The following is a 10086-nucleotide window of genomic DNA, read 5'->3' on the forward strand; positions in this document are numbered from 1 at the left end:
ATGACGCTGTTGGTTATAATGACGGCAAGGGCATCGGGAAGCCTTTCCGGCGGGCCAAGCCCTGCTCTAGGCGCCGAGGTGCACGCGAGGAATAATATTAATGATATATTAATGATTAATGATAGAATTACGAGTATATTATTACAGTTCTGATTATTACGTTTAATGAAACTGTTGGTTATAATGACGACAGGGGCATCGGGAAGCCTCTCCTGTGTGCTAAGCCCCGCTCTAAGCGCCGAGGCCGACCCGTGCAAGGGTCCTACTGATGACCGACCCCCTGAGGCGTGCGCTGTGTGCTAAGCACCGTTCTAGGCGCTGAGGTGAATCCAGGTCCCAGTGATGCCCGCAGCCTCGGTGAGCGGCGGCTGGGCGCCGAGCCCCGCTCGAAGCGCTGAGGCGAGCGGGCGCCGAGCCCCGCTCGGAACGCTGAGGCGAGCGGGCGCCGCAGTCAGGCCGAGAACAGCCCGGCCGATAAGCGCTGTGCTGGGCGCTGCGCAAGGCACAATCGTGGTGAGAACGGACCTTCTTAAGCGTGGACTGCGACGAGCCCTGCTCTAAGCGCTGAGGTCAATGCCGGGAACGAGGCTGCGAGTCATAGACCTCGTTAAGCGTTCGACACCCCCCCCCCCGTACTTAATAGTAACGGCGGTGTTTGTTAAGCGCCTACCATAATAATAATGTTGGTATTTGTTAAGCGCTTACTATGTGCAGAGCACTGTCGTAAGCGCTGGGGGAGATACGGGGTCATCAGGTGAGGCTCCCGGTTAATCCCCGTTTTCCAGATGAGGTAACTGAGGCCCAGAGAAGCGAAGCGACCCGCCCACAGTCACCCAGCTGGCGAGGGGCAGAGCCGGGATGCGAACCCGTGACCTCCGACTCCCAAGCCCGGGCTCTCCGCCGCTGAGCCGCGCTGCTTTCCCCATGTGCCGCTTCCCTATGGGCCCGGCGCCGTGCTGAGCGCCGGGGCGGATCGAGGGCGACGGGTTTTTTGATCCCCGTTTTTCCGGCTGAGGTCACCGAGGCCCAGAGAGGGCAAGTGACTGGCCCGGGGTCACGCGGCCGCGCGGGGTGGGATGAGCGCCGCGTTCCGGAGCGGGAGGCGGGTGTCGATCCCGCCCGACGCCTGGGGTCCGATCAGTCGTCTAAAGCGATGTCCGTGGGGTCGAATAATAATGATGATGATGATGTTGGTATTTGTTAAGCGCTGACTCTGTGCAGAGCCCCGTTCGAAGCGCTGGGGGAGATGCAGGGTCGTCGGGTCGTCCCACGTGAGGCTCACGGTCTTCATCCCCATTTGACAGATGAGGGAACTGAGGCACAGAGAAGTTAACGATAGTGTTGGAATCTGTTAAGCGCTTACTACGTGCAGAGCGCTGTCCTAAGCGCTGGGGGAGATCCAGGCTCATCAGGTCGTCCCACGGGAGGCTCCCGGTCTTCGCCCCCGTTTTGCAGATGAGGGAACTGAGGCGCGGAGAGGTGAAGCGACTCGTCCACGGTCACCCAGCTGCCGAGCGGCAGAGCCGGGAATCGAACCCGTGACCTCTGACTCCCGAGCCCGGGCTCTCGCCGCTTCCCCCACATCGACACGCATCGAAACGAGTAAACGGGCATCGATATAAACGGAGCGAATTACCGAGCGGCGCACAGCGAGTCGCGTCGGCGGGCATCGATGCGAAGAAACGGAAGGAGAGACTTAGAGTCACATCCAAAGCGGGAAACGGGCTTCGACATAAATAAATGGAATTGATCGATTTAGAGATCAATACACACCGAAGCAAATAAGCGGGCACCGATCTAAATGAATAGATTTCTAGAACGAGACGCATCAGATCCAGTAAAGAGGCGTCGGTCTAAATAGACAGAATCAACAGAACGATAGAAACGCATCAAAACCGGTGAATAGCCGTCGGAATAAATAAATTGAATTAATAGAATGATAGATATAAATACATCAAAACGAGTAAACAGGCAGCAAGAGAGATCGACAGAACAGCGATAACGATAACGACGGCATTTATTCGGCGCTCACTGTGGGCCGAGCACCGATACAGGGTCGTCGGGGTGTCCCACGCGGGGCTGCCGGTCCCCAGCTTCCAGATGAGGAAACCGAGGCTCAGAGAAGCGAGGTGACTCACCCGAGGTCACCCAGCTGCCGGGATTCGAACCCACCACCTCCGACTCCCACGGCCGGGCTCTTTCCCCCGCTGAGCCGCCCCGCTTCTCGGGCATTAGACTTCCGCTTCTCACTATAATTCTAAATAGAACGGCGGCTCTAAACCCATCAAAACCAGTGAGCGGGCGGCGGCGTAGACGCATAGATTTATTTAAATATTATAGAAATAGAATGATGGAACTACACGCATCAGAGCGAATAAGCAGGCATCGATGTAAATGAATGGAATCGATAGAATTCTGGACACATTCCACGTCGAAACCGATAAACGGGCGTCGATCTAAAAGAGAATCGCTCGATTTACAGATACGTGGAGGCGTCGAAAAGGTCGCCGGGCATCGCAAGGCCACGGGATTAAAGATCTTTACGCGTCGAAACGAGGAGAGGGGCATCGCGTTAAATAAATAGAATCGGAGAGTCGAGACGAGTAGAGGGGGCATCGCGTTAAATAAATAGAATCGGAGAGTCGAGACGAGGAGAGGGGCATCGCGTTAAATAAATAGAATTAGAGAGTCGAGACGAGTAGAGGGGCATCCCATTAAATAAATAGATTTATAGATCTGTCCACATCAAAGCCAGGGGTCCGGCACAGCCAGAAATAAATAGAAATAATAGAATTCCGGAGCTGTACACAGCAAGACAAGTCGAGGCGCCACGAGAAATAAAGAGAATTATAGCTCTGCCCACATCAAAGCGGGTAATCCGGCATCGCTATGAATAAATAGAATTGATAGATCTATCTACATCAAGACGAGTAAACGGGCGGCAGGAGAAATAAAGAGAATTATAGATCCGTCCGCATCGAAGGGAGTAATCCGGCATCGTTATAAATAAATGGAATTATAGATGGGTAAACATGAAAGCGAGTAAACGGGCATAACGAGAAATGGATAGAATTACAGATCCGTCCGCATCAGAGCGAATAATCCGGCCTCGCTAGAAATAAACAGAATTAATAGAATTAAAGACGCGTAAACATGAAGACGAGTAAACGGGCATCACGAGAAATAAACCTAATTACAGATCTGTCCGCTTCGAAGGGAGTAATCCGGCATCGCTAGAAATAAATAGAATCAGAGATGGGTGAACATGAAAACGAGTAATCGGGCATCACGAGAAATAAATAGAATTACAGATCCGTCCGCATCGGAGCGAGTAATCCGGCCTCGCTATAAATAAATAGAATTAACAGAAGTAAAGATGCGTAAACGTGAAGACGAGTAAACGGGCATCACGAGAAATAAAGAGAATCACAGATCTGTCCGCATCGAAGCGAGTAACCCGGCATCGCTAGAAATAAATAGAATTAATCGAATTCTAGATGAGCAGAACGAGTGACCGGGCATTACGAGAAATACATAGGATTACAGAGCTGTCCGCATCCAAGCGACCAATCCGGCAGCGCTGTAAATACATCGAATTAGAGATCTATACACATCAAAGCAAGTAAATAAAAATCAATATACGTAAATAGAATTATAGATCTGTCCGCATCAAAGCAGGTAATCCGGCATCGCTATAAATCAATAGAATTAATAGAATTCTAGATGGGTACGCATCAGAGCGAGTAAACGGGCATCACGAGAAATAAACAGGATTATAGATCTGTCCACATCAAAGCGAGTAATCCGGCATCGCTATAAATAAATAGAATTACAGCTGCGTACACATCAAAGCGGGTAATCCGGCATCGTTATAAATAAATAGAATTACAGATGGGCGCACATCAAAGCGAGTAAACGGGCATCACGAGAAATAAAATCGAACGACAGATCTGTCCACATCGACGCGAGTAATCCGGCACCGCGCGAAATCAATAGAATTGATCGAATTCTAGATCCACACGCTTCGCAACAAGGGGCGTCAATATAAATAAATAGAATTACAGATCGAGCCGCATCAAAGCAAGGGATCCGGCATGGCTGGAAATAAAGAGAATTGATCGAATTCTAGCCATCTCCCCGTCCAAACAGGCATCGACAGACGTAAACAGGATTACAGATCGATCCGCATCAAAGCGAGGCAGCCGGCATCGCTGGAAATAAATAGAATTGATAGAATTCCGGAGCTGTACACAGCAAGACAGGTCAAGAGGCATCACTAGAAATAAAGAGAATTATAGATCTGTCCGCATCGAGGCAAGTAATGCGGATGACGATAAATAAACGGAAATAATAGAAATGAACAGAAACGGGCACCAGTTTAAATAAACAGAATTACAGATCTACCCACGTCGAAGCCAGTGATCCGGATGACGATAAATAAAAAGGGAATTAACAGAATTACAGATCCACGTCGAAGCGAGTGATCCGGATGACGACAAATTAACGGAATTAATAGAATCACAGATCTATCCACGTCGAAGCAAGCGATCCGGATGGCGATGAACAGACGGAATTAATGGAATTACAGATTCACATCGAGGCAAGTAATCCGGGTGACGAGAAATAAACGGAATTAACAGAATTACAGATCCATCCACAATGAAGCACGTGATCCGGCATCACGATAAATCGATAGGTTTGCAGAACCGTCCACGCCGAAGCAAGTGATCCGGATGACGACAGATAGATAGGATTAGTAGAATCGCAGATCCATCCTCGTCGAAGCAAGTAATCTGGGTGACGATAAATAAATGGCACTAACAGAATCGCAGATCCATCCGCGGCGAAGCAAGTGATCCGGACGACGATCAATAAATAGAATTAATAGAATCGGCAGATCCGTCCGCGGCGAAGCAAGTCATCCGGACGACGATCAATAAAGAGAATAGAATCGCAGATCCGTCCGCGGCGAAGCAAGTGATCCGGATGACGATAAATAAATAGAATTAATAGAATCGGCAGATCCGTCCGCGGCCAAGCAAGTCATCCGGACGACGATCAATAAATAGAATTAATAGAATCGCAGATCCGTCCACTTCGAAGCGAGGAATCCGGACGACGATATGTAAATCGAATGAAGAGAATCGCAGATCCATCCGCGTCGAAGCAAGTGATCCGGATGACGATAAATAAAGAGAATTAACAGAATCACAGATCCGTCCACGCCGAAGCAAGTCATCCGGATGACGATAAGAAAATAGAATTAAGAGAATCGCAGATCCGTCCACGTCGAATCAAGTGATTCGGATGACCATAAATAAATAGAATTAACAGGCTCGCAGATCCATCCACGTCGAAGCAAGTAATCCGGGCGACAATAAACGAAGAGAATTAATAGAATCACAGATCGGTCCACATCGAAGCAAGTGATCCGGATGATGATAAATAAATAGAACTAATAGAATCGCAGATCCTTCCACTTTGAAGCTAGTGATCCGGACGAGGATAAATAAATAGAACTAACAGAATCGCAGACCCGTCCATGGTGAAGCAAGTGATCCGGACGACGATAAATAAATAGAACTAACAGAATCGCAGATCCGTCCACGTCGAAGCAAGTGATCCGGACGACGATACGTAAATCGAATGAAGAGAATCGCAGATCTACCCACGTCCGAGCAAGTGATCCGGATGACGATAAATAAATAGAATTAATAGAACCGCAGATCCGTCCACATCGAAGCAAGTGATCCGGATGACGATAAACAGAATTAATAGAACCGCAGATCCGTCCACATCGAAGCAAGTCATCCGGACGACGATAAATAAACAGAATTAATAGAATAGGCAGATCCATTCACGTCGAAGCAAGTCATCCGGACGACGATAAAAAAATAGAATAGAATCGCGGATCGGTCCACGTCGAAGTCATCCGGATGACGATCGATAAGTCGAATTCATAGAATTATAGGTGTATATATCGGAACAAGTCCGGAGGCATCGCTCGAAATAAAGGGGATTATGGATCCGCCCCCCTCGGAGCGAGTAATCGGGCGGGGCGGCCAACGAATAGCACGACGGACACGCGCGGAGACGCACGCGCTCTGCGTTACAGGTGGGAGGGCGTGGGGGACGTGTAGGGGACGCCCCGTTGGGACCGTCCTCTCCCGAGCTCTTAGCGCAGCGTTGCGACGCCCGGGCCCGTGAGGGAGGGCCGAGGGCACCGCCCGGGCCCGTGCCGGAGTCTGGGGACGGAAGAGGGGGAATTCCGGCCGTTCTTCGGCGCTCGCCGCGAGCCGGGGACTGTACTGAGCGCCGGGGGGAGGTCCAGGTTCATCGGGTCGCCCCTCGCCCGGGGAGGCGAGGCGACCTCCGGCGAGCGGCTTCGCCTCCCCGGGCCTCGGTTCCAATGAGGAATAAGCAGCGTCGCGCGCCGGGTGCGAAACCGGCGGCTCGGCGCTCAACAGGCGCACTTCCCGCCCTTCTGCCGGGTCCTCGTTTCCACGTTTTTCGGAGAATCCCCGCTCCGCCTTCCCCGGGCCCGGCCCGCCGTGGGCAGGGATCGTCTCTCGACTGCCCGACTGTCCTTTCCAAGCGCTCAGTACAGCGTTCCGCACACGGCGGGCGCTCAGTAAATGCCGTCGACCGAGCGGATGAGTGCATTCGACGGGCATCTGCCCTTCTGTTTTTAGTTCTAGGGAGCGGAGAACCGCATTAAAGTTACCCAGAGCATTACGGCTCGGGGGAGGCATCTTCCTGAGCGCTCGGTACAGCGTTCCGCACCCGGTAGGCGCTCAGCAAATGCCCCCGACGCGGAATGAGTGAATCCGACGGGAACCTCCCCTTCTGTTTTTCATTCTAGGGAGCGGAGAACCGCGTTAAATTTACCCAGAACATTACGACGCGGTGGAGGCGTCTTCCGAACGCTCAGTACGGCGTTCCGCGCCCGGTAGGCGCTCGACAAATACCCTCGACGAGGAACGAGCGACTCCGCCGGGCATCTCCCCTTCTATCTGTAGTTCTAGGGCACGGAGAGCCGCGTTCAAGTCTCTGAGAGCGTCACGACTAGGCGGAGGCGTCCGAGCGCTCGGTACGGCGTCCCGCACCCGGTAGGCGCTCAGTAAATACCCTCGACGAGGAATGAGCGAATCCGATGGGAATCTCCCCTTCTATACTTAGTTCTAGGGAGCGGAGAGCCGCGTTCAAGTCTCTCCGAGCATTTACGACTCGGCGGAGGCGTCCGAGCGCTCGGTACAGCGTTGCGGGCGCTCGGTAAATACGCTCGACGAGGGATGAGCGACTCCGCCGGGAACCTCCCTCCGCCTCGCCCCGTCCCGCCGCCGGGAACGCCGGTAATTGGGGGTTGGGGCCCCGTCGGCCGCCTCCCGCTCCGAGGAAGCGCCCGAGGCGGGGAGGTCGTCCCCGACGCCGACCGGGGCGTTTAAAAGGCGGGAAGGGGCCGGGAATCCGGCCAGCGTTCCCGCGGCGTTCCCGCTCTCTCCCGACTCGGATCCGGCCGGGAAGGACGGAGGAGCTTCCCGGGATCTCCCGAGAGCCGGTGAGGCCCGGGGACGCCGACTCATCCCGACGGACTGACGGACGCGCGGACGCCGCCGCCCTTTACGCGCCCGCTCCGGGCCGATATTAGTAATGATGATAATACCGATAATACTAATAATAACGATACCGACGATACTGACGACGAGGGCCTTCCGGCGCCGCCGCCGAGCCACGAACCGGTGGGCGCTCGGGAGATGCCGCCGAGCCCACGGAGGAGCGGGCGACGACGGTGTTCGGGACGCGCTCGCTCGGTGCCAGGCGCCGGTCGGAGCGCCGGGGTGATGCTAATAATAATAATTATTATTATGGCATTTAAGTGCTTTCGGTGGGTCGGGAACTGTCCTGAGCGCCGGGGTGATGATAGTAATGATAATAACGAGGAGGAGGATGGTATTTGGGAAGCGCTCGCTCGGTGCCAGGCGCCGGGCTGAGCGCCGGGGTGATGATGATGATGATAATAGTAATTATCATTAAGTCATTTAGTGCTTACCGTGTGTTGGGAACTGTTCTGAGCGCTGGGGCGATAATGATGATATTATAATAATGACATTATAATATTATGTTAAAATAACGACGGGATTTGTTCAGCGCTCTCTCGGTGTGAAGGCCTGTTCTACGCGCTGGGGCGATAACGATAATATTCTAATAATGACGCTATTATGATATTAACGATATCATAATAACGGCGATGCGATTTGTTAAAGCGCTTTCTCTGTGTGAAGACCCCGATCCGAGCACCGGGGTGATGATGATGATATTATAATGATGATATTATAATATTAATTATAATAACGATGGGATTTATTAAGCGCGCTTTCTCTGTGTGAAGAACCTGTTCCAAGCACTGGGGTGATAATGATAATATCATAATAACGATATTATAATATTTACGATGTTATGATGACGACGATGGGATTTGTTAAGCGCTTTCTCTGTGTGAAGAACCTGTTCCAAGCACTGGGGTGGTGATGATGATACTATAATAATGACATTATAATATTAATGATGTTATAATAATGACGACGGGATCCGTTAAGCGCTCTCTCTGTGTGAAGACCTGTTCTAAACGCCGGGGCGATAGTGACAATAATGATGATATCACAATATTAACGATATAATAATGACAGTGGGATTTGTTAAGCGCTTTCTCGGTGTGAAGACCTGTTCTAAGCGCTGGGGCGATGACGATATTATAATAACGACGCTATAATAACAATGATATATTAATAACGATGATATCTGTTAAGGGCTTACTATGTGTCGGGAACTGTTCTGAGCGCTGGGGTAATAATGATGATGATATAATAATAATGCTATAAGAACCCCATCTTCATTATTATATCGTTATTATTGTAATATCGTCATTATATACAACATATATTATATATCACCATCATAATGATTATAATGATGATATAATGATTATTATTACCACCTTGGACCTACCCCCGTGCCGAGGACAGCGCTCGGCACAGAGTGAGCGCTTCACAAAGCCCACGATTATCATTATTATTAATACCCCGGATCTCCCCCCGTGCCGAGAACGGCGCTCGGCACAGAGTGGGCGCCTCAGAAGGCCCACGGTTATCATTATTATTACCACCTTGGACCTCCCCCCGAGCCGAGAACGGCGCTCGGCACAGAGTGAGCGCCTCGCAAAGACCACGATTATCATTATTATTACCCCGGATCTCCCCCCGTGCCGAGAACGGCGCTCGGCACAGAGTGGGCGCCTCGGAAGGCCCACGATTATCATCATCATTATTACCACCTTGGATCTCCCCCCGTGCCGAGAACAGCGCTCGGCACGGAGTGAGCGCCTCAGTCCATTATTATTATTATTATTACCACCTTGGATCTCCCCCCGAGCCGAGAACAGCGCTCGGCACAGAGTGAGCGCCTCACAAAGACCATGATCATTATTATTATCATCATCACTATTACCCCGGATCTCCCCCCATGCCGAGAACAGCGCTCGGCACAGAGTGGGCGCCTCAGATGGCCCACGATTATTGTTACTATTGTTATTACCACCTTGGATCTCCCCCCGGGCTGAGGGCCGCGCTCGGCACAGAGTGAGCGGCTCACAAAGCCCACGATTATCATCATTACTATTATTATTATTATTATTATATTACCCCGGATCTCCCCCGGTGCCGAGAACAGCGCTCGGCACAGAGTGAGCGCTTCACAGAGCCCATCATTATTATTATTGTTATTATTATTATCACCCCGGATCTCCCCCGGCGCCGAGGAGAGCGCTGGGCCCGTAGCGAGCGCCTCCCCAAGCCCAGGACGATCCCGAGCCCGGATGTCCCCGGGTGCCGAGAGCGGCGGCCGGCGCGGAGCGGGCGCTGGCCCGACGCCGTCGTCGTGGCGACCGTCGCTCTCCTTCCCGTTATCGCCGACATCGCCGATAACCGTCGTCTCGCTCGTCCCCGTTCTCCATCAGCCGGAGCCCCGCGGCCGCCGCCCGCGGCCTCGCCGTCCAGCGGCCTCGCCCGCCTCCGTCCCGGACGCGCCGCC

This window comes from Ornithorhynchus anatinus, chromosome 15 (assembly GCF_004115215.2).
Source record: "Ornithorhynchus anatinus isolate Pmale09 chromosome 15, mOrnAna1.pri.v4, whole genome shotgun sequence".
Lineage (NCBI taxonomy): Eukaryota > Metazoa > Chordata > Mammalia > Monotremata > Ornithorhynchidae > Ornithorhynchus > Ornithorhynchus anatinus.